A 16,068-nucleotide genomic window follows, 5' to 3' on the forward strand; every position below is an offset into this window, starting at 1 on the left:
GAAGGAAGCTCCTGATCTAGGTTGAGATGTACTGGGTATATAGCACAGATGGTACAGTTGTATCAGCCCACGCAGCATGGCAGATAAGGGAAACTAGAATCCAGTCCAGTTTTATCTGGAAGGTAACAGATTCCTAGCCCTGCTGTAAATGCATTGATCTTCCACAGAGGAAAATGCATGCTACTATAAGAGACCTACCACCAACTTATAGAGAATCTCTATCTCTGCCTGAGGGGAAGTGTGAGTACTATATTTTCAGAGTAACAAGGATTTTAGAAGTGCATAGTTTCAAATGTTACTCTAAATAATACGTCAGTAATAACTTATTCTACCCTTCTACTTTTAACATCTGTATTTATATTTCCATTATAGATGCTTTCCCAAAGGCAAAAATAAAGGCCAGATTTACTTGCTTTTGCAACATTATTTATCATCTCCAATAGATATGTTTATTCATATTTTCCCTTTCTTCATCTGATTTATATAAAGAACTTAGGTGCTGCAAGCTGGGAATCATAATTCTAGGGTTTAAAACAAAAACAAAAAAAGGTCAAAAGTAATCAGAAAGTAGCTGTATTATGAGGATTATTGGACCCAAGTTGTGGTTTCAGAATTAAAAAATTGCAAATGAATTTAGTAGATTGGAAGTCCAATAAAGAATTACTGTACTTAGAACAGAATAAAATATCATCTTGGCAAATATAATCCGGACAATATAAGAAAATGGATAGAGGTAGTTGACAGGAAAGGATTCCAAGTTTGACTCCTGCCTGTCAGATGCCTCCTTCCTTATGCTGCTAGGCTTACTTTCAGATTTCATATAGTAGTACATTTAGAAGTTAACTTGGACAAATAACCCACTGTGTTAATTACTAGCAATAAGAATGACAGAAACAGGAAACAGGAAAAATTACAGAACTCCATGTAAGTCCAATTGGATTAGATATGGAGTAGTAGTTATTCTAGAGGATTGGCACCAGTTAAAGCAACATTACATGATCCTCCTCTGCTCAGGATTAAAATGGAACTTAAATCGTGGTGACATTTTTCATTATCATGGCGTAGTAGGACTGAAGTTAAAATGACCATTCTTCCTAAAATCCCATTAATGTTTCAACAGTCCTGATTCTATTGCCTACTGCTTGGCTTTGTATATGCGAAGATTTTTTTTTCATGTGTACATAACAAATCAATAATTATGCAAACTCTGCAATGTAAACCCTGAAGGAGGTTTATTAAGCATACCAAATTGGAAATGTGTTGATGCCTTTCAAGCACTGCGCTTCCTGGATAGGTTCTTTTCCCAGATAATTTGCTGGGCAGAGTTGCAAGGGGCTGGAGACATCACTTTTTAATAGTGTGGATGCTTTTAGATGTTAGCCTGAAGATTAGCCTGAGCTTGGTGGAGCTAAATTGCCTGCTAAAATTGACATTTTTGTGATGCCTAAACAAGGCTTCTCTCTCTTTGCTTTCCTTCCTTGTTGTCTTTTTCTCTTGCCTCAATTCCATCCAGCTTTGTGTCTCTATTTCTCTCCCCTTCCTTGACTCAACTGTGAAAAAGAATGATTGATATTTGTAGATGGGGAATCAGTCAATAGATACTATGTTTTGTTCTGGCCAGCCTTTTTTTTTTAAGTGCAGCTATTGGTAGGCTTCACTACACACACATAAGTATTTCAAAATATATGCATGTTATAAGCATACATTTGTTGAGGGGAGGATGGTGTTCAGCTAGAATCAGCATTCCTAGGTTGACAGGTTAAGAAAGCATCACCTAGGAATTTCCGCTGGGTCTGTAACATTTCTTGTTCATTCTTGGGAAGATTGTCTTAAATTAAGAATCATCTTCCTTTTAGAGGATATGGTAAGAGGATCTATTCATATTATTAATGAATAATAATGTTCAATGAGTATTAATTGAGTTACATTGGACTCTCTATTGGTTAGGATGATACTGTCCCTCTGATATTAAGAAACTGAAATAATAGAACCATAAAATATAAAGGATGGGAGGGATCTTGAGAATCATTTTATCCAACTCCCTGTCCAGTGCAGGTATCCACTACTATTGCATCCCTGACAGATGGCATTCAGCCTATGCATAAATATCTCAAGTAAAGTGCAACCACCATCTCTTGAGGCAGTTGAACAACATTACTGTAAACTTTTTCCTGATGTCTAATCAAAACTTGCTTCCCCCTTGTAAATTAAACCTACTACTTGTGTCTTATTTCTTGGAATGACACTGAACAAGTCTACCCCATCTTCTACAAAATAGTCTTTCACATACTAGAGAGCTATCTTGTCTCCCCGCAGCCTTCTTAAGGTTCATTTTTTTAAAATTAAGTGTTTATTTCTGACATTTTGTTATGGACCCCAAGGCAGTATACACAGTGCTCCCTTGGCTCATTTTCCCTTACAACAGCAACTCTGTGAAGTAGGTTAGACTGAGTGACAGTGATCAGCCCAAAGCCAGCCAGAGAGCTTCTGTGGCTGAGGATGAACTTTAACCTGGGTCTCTTCATTGCCAGTTCAGTCCCTTAACTGCCAACCCACACTGGCTCTTAGAATGTCTTCAAATGTTCCTCCTAAATTTATTCCTTCCAGCCCACTCATTCTTTTAGCTGCTTTCCTCTGGACACACTCTAGTTTGTCAATATCCTTCTTAAGATGCAAAGTTCAGAAGTGAACACATATTTCAGTGTTCTAAAACCAACACAGAATAGAGGGACAATGACTTATCTTGGTCTTGTCACTATATTTTTGTTGATGTGGCCTAGAATTACATTTGGGGAGTTTGGTTTTTTGTTTGTTTTGTTTTTTTCTATTGTGGCAAACTAAAACTGGAGGATCACTCCTAGGACCTCATGAACAAAATCAGGGCCAAGCTCAGTCATACCACCCCCTCCTTTACATAATCCCATCAGACCTGAAGGGACTATTCCTGCCAAACAGGAAGAAAAGGAGCATTACTCACCTGGATGAAACCAACAGAAGACAGCAATGTTTCAGCCCTCGCAACCACCCAGCAGCAGACCTAATAAGAGAATTTACAATATAGCTGGGTGAAAACTGCAGACATTCCATTCTAAATTGAGGACAGGTATCTAGTCTCCTAATGTTCCACTGCTTGTTAACATGGGAACAAAGAGAATTTCCAGTGCTGCTCCCTCCTTTGAAAAGCTGCAGTCCTCCTTCCTCTCATTTACATGCAATAAAAACAATCCTCCACCATCCCCCAATGATCATAGAAACCCACCAGCAAATCAAAGTCTTAGAATTTCCCACTCCCCAGGTCACAACTTCTATAAAAGTGTTTACTTTCTTTTCTTCTTGTTCCTCTTTCTTCTGTGAGCTGGAAACCAATTATCATTGCTTGCAATAAAGCATGATCTTCCTCAGTGTAGCCCTCCATCTCTTGCCATCTACATTTCTTTTACTTTTTTTTCTTTTTGCAACTAAATAACCTTGTTAACTCATGTTTGTAATCCACCAAGATACTCAGATCCTTTTTGCATGTACTGTTGCCTAGTATGCTCTCTTCCATCTCCATGCATGTTTTTGATTTTCCTCCCCAAATGATTAACTTTGCATTTGTCTCTGTTGAAATTCATCATGTTGGTTTCTGTTCATTGGTCCAGCTTGTCAAGATCTTTTAGAATCTTGATACTGTTCTCTAAGATGTTTGCTATCATCCCACCTATGTGATCTCTGCAAATCTGATAATTGTATTTTCTATCCCATTGTCCAAGATGTATATAAATATGTTGAACAGCAGAGAGCCTAGAACAGAGTCCTGTAGTGTGCCCCTTGACACTTACCTTCATCTGGAGGCACAGCCACTGACATACACCTGTTGTGTACAACTGTTTAAACAGCTCCGCATCCATTTAATGGTATTAATGGTAGCATAATCCAGCCCATATTTTTCCATCTTCTCTACTAGGTTTTCATGGGAGATTTGTCAAATGCATTGCTGAAGATTAGGTACACTATGTTTACCACATTCCCATGCCAACTAAACTGGTCACTCCGTCAGAAAAGACAAGCAGGTTGATTTGGCATGACTTAATCTTGATAAATTTATTCTTTGATGCTGCCTCCTGCCAAGCAAAGTATTTTTTTCTAATTAATATGAACAACTTAATTTAGAAGCTTGGAGAGGATAAAAGACAATTTTTGACTGTTGACTTTTCTCTCCTTTTCCCATTCCTTTATCACTCTCTTTTGAGAGTGACAAAAGCATGAGAATAAATTTGTTCAATTGAGGTAGGAGAATATAGAGCTTGTTTTTTTTTAATTAGATATTTAGTTGTTGAAGGAAACCTTGTTGCTGCTGAATGTTTTGCAATAGCAGTGGTCACAAGACCCAACCTGGTTTTAAATGAGTTAAGTTCAAGCATTCCTTGATCAGATCTTTAGATCTTACCAGTTACGACATTAACAACATTTGAACAAAGGTATATATCTACTTTTTTTTAATAGTAAGGGAATCTGTCCAAGTTTTCTAAAGTAAGATCTGAACACAGTGATTCTCATTAGAATGCATGTGCCATAGAATTTCTTCTAAAACTTTTTCAGCAAGTAATGAAGAATTGACTAGAAAATAATGCCTTGATTGCAGTATACTCTACTGAAATGACACAATAGAAACTGGAAGCTTGCTGGGCTGCGTTAGTGAATTTGCAGACAAATTAGTACATAATAGGTTTCTTAGTCCTTTAGGCTGTTAATTTTTGAAGAAATTGGGATTACAACCCATCTGTCTTATGAAATGGATCCTGCTATTGATGTATTGTCATTATCCCCTTGTTGTTTATTTGTTTAGTCGCTTCCGACTCTTCGTGACTTCATGGACCAGCCCACGCCAGAGCTTCCTGTCGGTCGTCAACACCTTCAGCTCCCCCAGGGACGAGTCTGTCACCTCTAGAATATCATCCATCCACCTTGCCCTTGGTCGGCCCCTCTTCCTTTTGCCCTCCACTCTCCCTAGCATCAGCATCTTCTCCAGGGTGTCCTGTCTTCTCATTATGTGGCCAGAGGATTTCAGTTTTGCCTTTAATATCATTCCCTCAAGTGAGCAGTCTGGCTTGATTTCCTGGAGGATGGACTGGTTTGATCTTCTGGCAGTCCAAGGCACTCTCAGAATTTTCCTCCAACACCACAGTTCAAAAGCATCAATCCTCATTCTCTCTGCATTCCTTATGGTCCAGCTCTCGCAGCCATATGTTACTACGGGGAACACCATTGCTTTAACTATGCGGACCTTTGTTGTCAGTGTGATGTCTCTGCTCTTGACTATTTTATTGAGATTTGTCATTGCTCTTCTCCCAAGGTTTAAGTGTCTTCTGATTTCTTGACTGCAGTCAGCTCCTGCAGTAATCTTCGCACCTAGAAATACAAAGTCTTTCACTGCTTCTACATTTTCTCCCTCTATTTGCCAGTTATCAATCAAGCTGTCATAATCTTGGGGTTTTTTGAAGTTTAGCTGCAAGCCAGCTTTTGCACTTTCTTCTTTCTCCTTCATCATAAGGCTCCTCAGTTCCTCTTCACTTTCAGCCATCAAAGTGGTATCATCTGCATATCTGAGATTGTTAATGTTTCTTCCAGCAATTTTAACTCCAGCCTTGGATTCCTCAAGCCCAGCTTGTCGCATGATGTGTTCTGCATACAAGTTGAATAGGTAGGGTGAGAGGATACAGCCCTGCCGTACTCCTTTCCCAATCTTAAACCAGTCGGTTGTTCCGTGGTCTGTTCTTACTGTTGCTACTTGGTCGTTATACAGATTCTTCAGGAGGCAGACAAGATGACTTGGTATCCCCATACCACTAAGCACTTGCCACAATTTGTTATGGTCCACACAGTCAAAGGCTTTAGCATAGTGAATAAAACAGAAATAGATGTTTTTCTGAAACTCCCTGGCTTTTTCCATTATCCAGCGGATATTGGCAATTTGGTCCCTAGTTCCTCTGCCTTTGCTAAACCCAGCTTGTACATCTGGCAATTCTCGCTCCATGAATTGTTGAAGACTACCTTGCAGGATCTTGAGCATTACCTTACTGGCATGTGAAATGAGTGCCACTGTTCGATAGTTTGAACATTCTTTAGTGTTTCCCTTTTTTGGTATGGGGATATAAGTTGATTTTTTCCAATCTGATGGCCATTCTTGTGTTTTCCAAATTTGCTGGCATATAGCATGCATTACCTTGACAGCATCATCTTGCAAGATTTTGAACAGTTCAACTGGGATGCCGTTGTCTCCTGCTGCCTTGTTATTAGCAATGCTTCTTAAGGCCCAGTCAACCTCACTCTTCGGGATGTCTGGCTCTAGCTCACTGACCACACCGTCAAAGCTATCCCCGATATTGTTATCCTTCCTATACAGGTCTTCCATATATTCTTGCCACCTTTTCTTGATCTCTTCTTCTTCTGTTAGGTCCTTGCCATCTTTGTTTTTGATCATACCCATTTTTGCCTGGAATTTACCTCCAACGTTTCTAATGTTCTGGAAGAGGTCTCTTGTCCTTTCTATTCTATTGTCTTCTTCCACTTCCACGCATTGCTTGTTTAAAAATAATTCCTTAGCTCTTCTGGCCAACCTCTGGAATTTTGCATTTAATTGGGCATATCTCCCCCTATCACTGTTGCCTTTTGCTTTCCTTCTTTCTTGGGCTACTTCTAGTGTCTCAGCAGACAGCCATTTTGCCTTCTTGGTTTTCTTGTTCTTTGGGATGTATTTTGTTGCCGCCTCCTGAACAATGTTGCGAACTTCTGTCCAGAGTTCTTCCGGGACCCTATCTACTAAGTCCAGTCCCTTCAATCTATTCTTCACCTCCACTGCATATTCCTTAGGAATATTAGTGAGCTCATATCTAGCTGATCTGTGGGTCTTCCCTAATCTCTTTAGTCTGATCCTAAATTGTGCAAGAAGAAGTTCATGATCTGAACTACAGTCAGCTCCAGGTCTTGTTTTTACCGACTGTATAGATGTCCGCCACCTTTGGCTGCAAAGGATGTAGTCAATCTGATTTCGGTGTTGTCCATCTGGGGAAGTCCATGTATAAAGCCGTCTCTTAGGTTGTTGGAAGAGAGTGTTTGTTATGCAGAGTGAGTTGTCTTGGCAAAATTCTATCAGCCTATGTCCTGCTTCGTTTTGTTCTCCCAGGCCATGCTTACCTGTAATTCCAGGTGTCATTTGACTGCCCACCTTAGCATTCCAGTCTCCTGTGATGAAAATAACATCTCTTTTAGGCGTGTTGTCCCATAGGTGCTGCAGATCCTCATAGAACTGCTCTACTTCAGCTTCTTCAGCATCTGTAGTTGGGGCGTATATTTGGATCACTGTGATGTTAGATGGCTTGCCCTGAATTCGAATTGAGATCATTCTATCGTTTTTTGGATTGTATCAAGCACTGCATATAAATTGATCTCACATAAGAAATTGACTCAATTCCTGTTGTTACTTGTCAGGTTTATTGTGGCAAAACATTAGAAAATTAAAATACATCTTTGATTAGATCAGGGTGGGAAACTGATCTGACTGAAAAATTGACACAAGAACAAGGAGTGTTGAAAATCCTCACAATAAAGTATACCGTAAATTTATTTGCATCTAGTTGCCATTTACTAGTTGTATTAACAATGCTTACCATAATATAATTCTTTGTACAAATATTCAGGATAAATCTTGGAAAAGTATATTCAATATTTATATATCCTTATTCAAATATTGGAATATTCAGTAAGGATGTTTAAAATGCTTGTATATCTCCTTAAGATTACAAATGTGTGTATAATTCTATTCTTAATTTTATTGTTTTTATTTGGTTTTTCTTTATCTTTTGGGGTCTCTATTTGCCTTTTTGTTTCATCCTGCAACAAAAAGAAAAAGAACTTTATTAAGCAAGTGCTTCATGAGGTAAATTCTTTGACATATTCCTGTGGTCATGAGAATTAAAATTTAGTTTAATAACAGAAGACTTTTTAGTGGTTTCTATGAAACTAAGAAAAATCAGGTTTATTTCCCAAAGGCATTAGGCAAAGGTTTGTTTAATATATCCACACATACATAGCACAGTGCCCTATGAAAGGTTACCGTAGCACTAGAAGTGAGAATATCAAAGAGAAGGAAAGGTGCATGTACAGTACAATCAGGTATTAGTTAAATGCAGAAAAATAGAAATAGCTCTGTAATATGTATGAATACTCCTTCTGGAATTTCTGTCTTTGAAAGTTCACAGGATGCTCATTAAAAACATTAGTGGAATAAAGAGTTAATGCATTTAAAAGGCAAATTTCAGCTCTATATCAAATGTTCCAGAATCCCACTTCAGAATGGCGTGCCTCTATAATTCATATAGCTCAGTGTCCAATTTTTATATTTGTTAAACCTCCTAGAGGATGACACCCTCCTGAAGTTTAAAAATTGGGCACACAGACTTTTTTAGAAGTTGAACTGACTTTTTTTCCATGTTTATTTTGCAGCCTATTTTCCATTCATATTTTTACATTCTACACTGTAAAAGCTACTAACTCACATTATTCCATTTCCTCACCCAAATGATCAAGACAATGGCCATAATCCACTGGAAACCTCGTATTCACCATTCTCAGCTCCCATTTATAGCAGAGCAATGTAGCGTTGCATCTCGGAAGCTGACATGGATATTACATCAGTACTTTATCAACTTCATACTCCTAGTTTATTTATAGATGCAATTGTTTGAAAGGTGAAACGCTTGTTTCACCTTTAAAACCCTTAAGAACTTGTAAATGTAAATGACTGCCTCTTTCTTAATAGGTCTGTCTTGATGAGATGTTGTTCTCTGAGTGATTCTACCAGGTAGGATACGGCAAGTGGGCCTTTTTAATTGTGAAATACCCTCCCCAGGGAGATCCTCTAACTCATTTCCAGCACTGAACAAGAAGTCTTCTTTCTCTCAGGCCTTCAGAATCATGTCACAAGTCTTTAGGTTCTTGGGAATTCATTAGGCAAGTCCAGCATACAAGAACCCTCTGGTAATGTTTTCTTCTCTATTTGAATTTAACCCAGGTTTATGTTCGAAAGCGTTGCTTTCCCTTGAAGCCTGCAGAGCTAATCATGTACTGACAGTGGTTAAAACATAAAACATTTTCCCCAGCTCTCTCTTCCCTTACTGCTTCTGCCACAAAGAGATTGAAATGCCACAAAAACAATGATTTATGATTACCTGTTCTAATATTTCTAGGTTGCAGTGTGTGTAGCTTTAGCTTGTGACTGTGGGTGTGCAGCTGTCTCTAACTCCTCTATTAGAGTTAGTCAAGGGCATTAATTATGCTTTGCTGGCAGTCCCTCAGCTAGCAGAATATTGTTGTCTTGGAGGCTCACCATCAAGTCTGACTGTGCAAAGTACAGTGTAAATACGTCTCTAGCCTGATGCTCTTGCTGCCCATCTTCTTTCTTGTGCGGTCTCATCTCACACTGTCCTGGAACTCTTCAGGGAACTTGCCTCACACAGGACATAACTAAAGTTGCCTAAATCCTTCATGGTTCACTAGTCACCTTGTTTTCCTCCACATCTCCAGCAACTCTGCAGCAAATTAACTCTCCTTTCTGCCTGCACATTGGGCTCTTTTTCACTTCCTCCCCTCCCCCCAAATTCTGTGTAAGTATAACTGTTTATCTCCTTAGTTAGCATTTTCTCAGGCTACTTTCACAGCCTGTCCTTATCATAGTACAAAAGAGTGTGTATGTTTGGAAGGTCGTGGGGCAGGCCGGCAGATAATGTTTCTATTTTCTCCACCCTGTCACAACCCTCCCAGAGAAGATGCACTGGATGCCTATTCTAATGCATTTCCCGCAACAGGCAAAGTCTTCACTCGTAGGCCTTCTCGATCACCTCACGGCATTTCTTGCTTTAACTCCATTACTTAATTTCTTTCAGTTGCTTTCATTTTAATCGGTGCTTTAACTGTTGCATTTTACTGTTTTTAACTTCCTGAATTCTACTCTGTGAGTTGCCCTAATATACTTCTTGTTGTGTGTGTGGGGGGGGGGGGTGAGGGGGGGCTAAATAGTTAAAGAAAAGGAAACAAAAAGATGGTTTGCAGTGCCCCATAAGCTGCCCCAAACTATATATATTTGAAATATTAGTAGGATATGGTGTCTGATAAGCCAGATGTGTTACAAATTAGTCAGAGGCTTAATCAGCAAAAGGCTGAAATGACAGTGATCACAAAAGAACATACACATCCCAGTGGCAGCACATTTACATTGGAAAAACTGGGATGCAGCTGTTCTGGGAAAAAGTCCCATTTGGAATTGCTTTCTTAGAATATTTATAAAGCCTCATGTCATTACATGTTAGAGAGGCTAGTTCTTTTCAGAGATACTGTGAGAGTCTTTTGGCATCTCAAGGATTAATGCAATTTTTATGCCATAAACTTGTGATTATATAAGCTATCGCCAGCCACTTTTTAACTGTAGCCATTAGAAAGATTACCGGACTTTGAAGAACACTGGGTACCTGTGGGCGTTACAGATCTTTAGTGGCAGTGAATTCCATTCCAGCTGTTGCCTCTCAGAAAAATATCCGTAAGTAATGAGCCAATTAGGGAGCTACCACCAAATATCTGATAGCCCTACTCCTCAGTGAGGTCTCATTTGTCATGGACTCCAACCCAGCACTCATTCAGCTTGTTTGTTCACTACTGCTGCTCAAATCAGACTTTTTCAAGACTCTCTTATTCTACCTTACTATAATAAAGAACATTCCTGGAATCCCTGCCACACCTGTACTTGACCTGGCCTACCTTGAAATACTGACGTCAATCTTGAAGTTTCTGTGTCCCATCTTATGCTGAACAAAATCAAGGTGGGGTTGTTCTGAGTTTCCTTCTCACACTTTCCCTTTTCTCAGGACCAAGTGATCTTTTCTCAAAGCCCCCACCACCACCACTTGCTCATTCCTTCCCTATCCCCAAGGTCAGCTCTACATTCCTTTCCACTTACTAACCTCCAGAGTGTTTTCCATGTTTGCTCTTCTCACAGTTACATAAAGGGAAAACGTTTTTGTAGCCTACTGAGAGGAAAGAAGAAGATGGCACTATGCCTTGCCCCCATAGAAACAAGCAGGGCTGACAGTTTGACCATCTGTACTGACAGCTGGGGGTGGGGAGGGTGTCACTGCTATATGTATTGGCACTAAGATAGTTTAGGGGATGGAAGGTAAGTTGGGCAGTACACACAGCTTTTTCCTCCAATAGAGTACCATTGTGGTACTCTTTGTTATCTCTTTCACTCTGTGAAATGGTAGGGCCAGCCACAGAAAAGTTTTTATACCAAATGAAGGTGACATTAGTTTGCTTATATATTTCAGTGGTACAGAATGATTGTTACAAAATGCTTATACTTTTTCTTAACACGGAAGTGTTTTTGTGGGAAAGAGTGTGTTCTGCAGCTCAATCTGTATAGCGTAATCCTTTTGATAATAGCAGGGATGTTGCATAGCCAGTTTAGTTTGTGTGAGCCAATCGTTAAGGGGTTTTTTTGGTGGGGGGACTCTCCCTGGGCTTTTTCCTGAGGGGTGCCATTCTGGGTCCTGGTACTGAGCTTCTGTTCATGCTCCAGGTTGCCTGAGCACTATGTGTGTGTGCTCACATCTGGGTTGGCAATCACACCTTTATGTTGCTGGTTGCCAGTCAGATTATTATCAGAATCAGTCATGGTTTAATTAAGATAACATTCCTGAGCATATCCAGAGACTGCATTTAACGTTTAAGAGTTGTGTGACTGCAGTTGAAGATTGCAGACCTGTGCTCACACTTCTCATAGGCAGAGCAGTCTCAGGAAATCTTAGGCTGGGAAGATGATACTGGAGATATCATAGCAAACCAGTATCATTAAGGAGGCTTTCAGCGAAGACCCTCACACAGCTGCTAAGAGTGAGGAGACTGACTGATACATGCTTCTCTTAATACCTGACAAGAGATAATCACAGAGAGGAATTATTTTTACTGCATTAGGACATTCATTTATCTTATGACTAATAATGTTCCTGAAATTCAAAACCGTATTTACATGGCAAAGTGTACAAGCTTGCATTTGATTCAGGTACCATACCCTAAAAAGAACAAGACATTCCCTTGAAGAATTTGAGCACATGTGATCAGCCCTCAACAAATCAGGTGCTTGGGCTAGCTGTATTCTAAGTATAGATGTAGAATTTATTTTATGGTAGTGTCTTAAACTTGCAGTCTGCATTAACTGGTGCAAACTATATTTTGTATAGAAATGTAAGGTACGAATAACCTATATTTGGGTTAATTTAGCTATTTTAGTCAGGCTAATCTACCCTTATTCATCTTCTTATCTGTTTGTGATATCCTAATTTTCCTCTAAGACATTGCTGGGCAACCTGTAGTTCTCCAGATGTTTCTGAACTTCTTTCATCACTCACCACTGGCCTGCCTGATAGGTCTGCTGGCAGTAATGATTCAACAACACCTGGAGGGTCACAGGTTAAACATCCCTGATGTACAAGTTCAGGATAACATGCATGCTTCCTTCCCCGTGCACAAAAACTATGAGATAAATTGGGCTGAGCAATACTAGTCCTTCTTGATGTTACTGTGCATTCTGAAAAATAATAAAAACAATAGTACCAAAAACTCATTTACATGGATTTTAGCAGATGTGACACACTGCATTTTTATCTGTGCTGTTCATCTCACACCCTTCTTCAAAATTAGGTAGTCAAGTCCAAGAGCACAAAGCAGCTACCATGAAAACAATTTTTGCACCCTATTGCAATAAATTAATAACTGAGGCAAATTCACCATCAGAATGAAGGTGGATGCATAAAATGAAATGGAATGATTAGGATTACATATTGAAACAGACAGCATGTTTTTATTCATTCCAAGAGCGTTTTCGATGTGTCACTATATATTTAAGCCAACATTACATGTTGACAGTGAACGAACTCTTTAACATATACAAAACAGGCTATAAAATGAATGCTCATGTTTTGGAAATATAGATGAACCCATGGAGAGTAACCATCATCTCTCACTTGACAGCCATCAGTGCACATATTATGTTCCAACTAGAACTACTGAAAAAATCCATTTTGAAGCAAATGTATTCCTTTACTTTAATTCAACAATGAAATGTATGAGAATTCCATTTGCATTTTCTATTTGTTCTTATGACTTCTCAAATTATGAGCAATGTATTCTGCTGTTATCCAACTCCCAGTCTGTATCTACCATGTGTATCTAATATAACTTCATGATATAGCTCTATGACAGACTAAAGCCCAAATTCTTAACAAACCTTTGCCTACCATGCAGTTGTCCATCAGTATGAACTGGACTATATGTCACTTGGATTACTCTTTAACTCTTCAAAATAGAGGAAGAATTGCTTAGTTTCTTGCTGGCCCTTTTTCAAGCTCCTTTTCTGTGAGACAATGCAGAATCCTAGGTCACTTCCTGGAATTCAAGATATACCATGGATGAAAGCCGGCTGGGTGATCTTGGGCCAGTCTCTCTCTCTCAGCACAACCCACCTCACAGGGTTGTTGTTGTGGGGAAAAGAGGAGGAGAAAAGAGTATTAGGTATGTTCGCTGCCTTGAGTCATTTATAAAAATAATAAAGGCAGGATAAAAACAAACAAACAAATAAATAAAAATAGTTGCTGTGGGTGCTGTTTGTTTTGCCTGAAGAAACACTGTTAGTTTTCTCCCCAGATGAAATCCATGTAAGTAAAAGGAACGGTTAGACCAGTGTTTCTCAACCTGTGCAACTTTAAGATGCGTGGACTTCAACTCCCAGAATTCCCAGCCACCCAGCAAGCTGGCTGGGAAATTCTGGGAGTTGAAGTCTACTGGATTAGACTGTGCTCTTTTTTATTTTCATATTACCTTCTGGACTGACTCTCACAAAAGTATTACGAATTGGAACCTTGCTATACCTTACTGTTTGCCAAGCATGTCTCCCAAAACAGGATATAAGGTGCCACTCTCTTGTCTTAACCCTCTGTCCCTTCTCCATGAATGAAGCTCCACCAGTTTGGCTTGGTTGCACATGTTCAGGTTTTAGCAAATCTGGATGGCAATTGCAGCCATAGATTTACTGTGCTATTCTGCCCCACAAGGTAAGTGTGAATTTGCTTCCCTGTCTTCTCTCATCCTTATTATTAAGGTCATGTTCAGCCAATGACTTCTTAAAATAAATAGATGTGTAAGTAAATACAATATCTGACAGGTTTTTTTTCTAAAAGCCAGAATGCAGTAGTGTTTGTAGAATGCAACAAAAGACATTAAATGAATGAGTTGCATAACACGTAGACACAGATAAACACAGTTTAGCTTGGAGACCTTTGAATCAGCAGGACTAGAGGTGTTTTCAATCACAGTTTAGTAACCCTAGAAAGGGAAACGGATATCAATAGGTCCAAGCTAGAACTCCATTGCAGAGAGAAAGTATACACGTCGCCATTAAAATTAATCAAACATATTATTTTTAGCTAACATGTCCCATTGATTTCCGGGATACATACTTGTAATTTTTTTCCCTCCAGATTGGGAGTGGTGGTTATGAAACAGTGATTCTGTAAGTTTACTTTGGGTGTTTCATGTGGGATCCAGATTTAGTTTTCTGGGTTTTTTCCCCTTAGCAAGGAAATGGCATTTTCATAACACTCAATATTGCAGTATTTGTTACTGTAAAAATATAATTATCTCCTTGTTCAACTAACGTTCTGTGGTGATAAGGAATAGTTGCTTTTTATTGACCACTTTAATTTATGGCCACCATAAAATTGCAATTATATTTTGATTAACTGAAAAATAACAAAAGGAATTAAAAGTGGTAATGCTAGGCCAAATCAAAAAGATTCTAGTTTAGGTACCTTTCCTTTACATCATAAGAACAAATTTATTACTAGCCCTTGTTGTGTCTTTGTGTCTGACATTTAATATTTTTAAGACAATCAGCTAAATATTCCTTAGTAAGATTTCCCTTGATGTTTTGTCTGATTTAAAGAAAATTGGGAAGGGGGGAGACATTCTATTACGGTCATTCTATTAAAGTCATTTCTTTATTTCTTTTATTTTTCTTTACTATATCCTATATTTCTTTCTTTTCTATTTTTCTTTCTGATTTTTCTTTTTTTCTTTTCTGCACTTCCTATTTTTTCTTTTTCTTTTTTCTCAGTTTGTATTAGTTTTTATCTTTTTAATTGTAATGTTTAATAAAATTACTATTTAAAAAGAGAATTATGTCAGCCCTCACAAACCATGATAGTAAACTCATTAAATGAGTCTCAGAGATGCAGAAGCCTAAGTTAGCCAGTGACCATGGAGACATTCTGAAAGGGCTGATAGTTTTTGAAAGTTGTGAGAATGGAGCTTTTGAATGTTACACTGTATCTCCGTCTTCCTGAATTCCAATTTTTCAGGTGTTCTGCTTAACTTGGTGCTTTGTGGCTAGATAAGCAAGATCATCTATAGAAAAGTCAGGGAGGTCTTTACTTGCCATAATACTTTCCACTAGACTTCACCAATAGATCCTTTTATCTGAGGTATAATTTTCAAGTTCAGAGTAACATGTTTGTGAATGTTCTGTTGAATGCTATGAACTGTTGAATGCCATGTCATGAGCTTGTTTTTGGTTAGCATTTCTGTTGTCTCTGCAGAGACAGTCACAGAATTTTTTTGCAGGGATAGATGTGAGCAGGCAAAGCTACAGTATAGGGTGTGATTGCAGTGTGCACATGTATAGCATATGCTGCTGTAACCCACCTGACCATTTTTCCTGTACGTGTGCTTTGTACTTTATGTGTTATATCCCATTACAGGAACACAATATAGTGGACTTAAGAATAAGTTGGATTTGAGAGATGGGGACTTTTCCCTGTGCTCTATGATATGTCCTTATGAAATTGTCTTATAATTAGTCAAACTGTTGATCCATGTAGCTCTGCATTGTCCACATCGACAAGAGCCCTCCAGATTTCAGATTGGAGTCTGTTAAACTTAGGACCTTCTCCAAGCAAACCAGTGGTTCTGCCATTGATCTGCAGC

The 16,068-nt window shown here is 38.8% G+C and overlaps 1 protein-coding gene across 1 annotated transcript in view; it reads left to right on the forward strand.

Moving 5' to 3' along the window:
- TSPAN4 (tetraspanin 4) overlaps positions 1-16,068 on the forward strand; it is a 271,022-nt gene that overhangs the window by 204,307 nt on the left and 50,647 nt on the right. The gene's annotated exons all lie outside the window — the stretch shown is intronic.

The sequence above is a fragment of the Candoia aspera genome, chromosome 1, assembly GCF_035149785.1.
Source record: "Candoia aspera isolate rCanAsp1 chromosome 1, rCanAsp1.hap2, whole genome shotgun sequence".
In the NCBI taxonomy this organism is placed as follows: Eukaryota; Metazoa; Chordata; class Lepidosauria; order Squamata; family Boidae; genus Candoia; species Candoia aspera.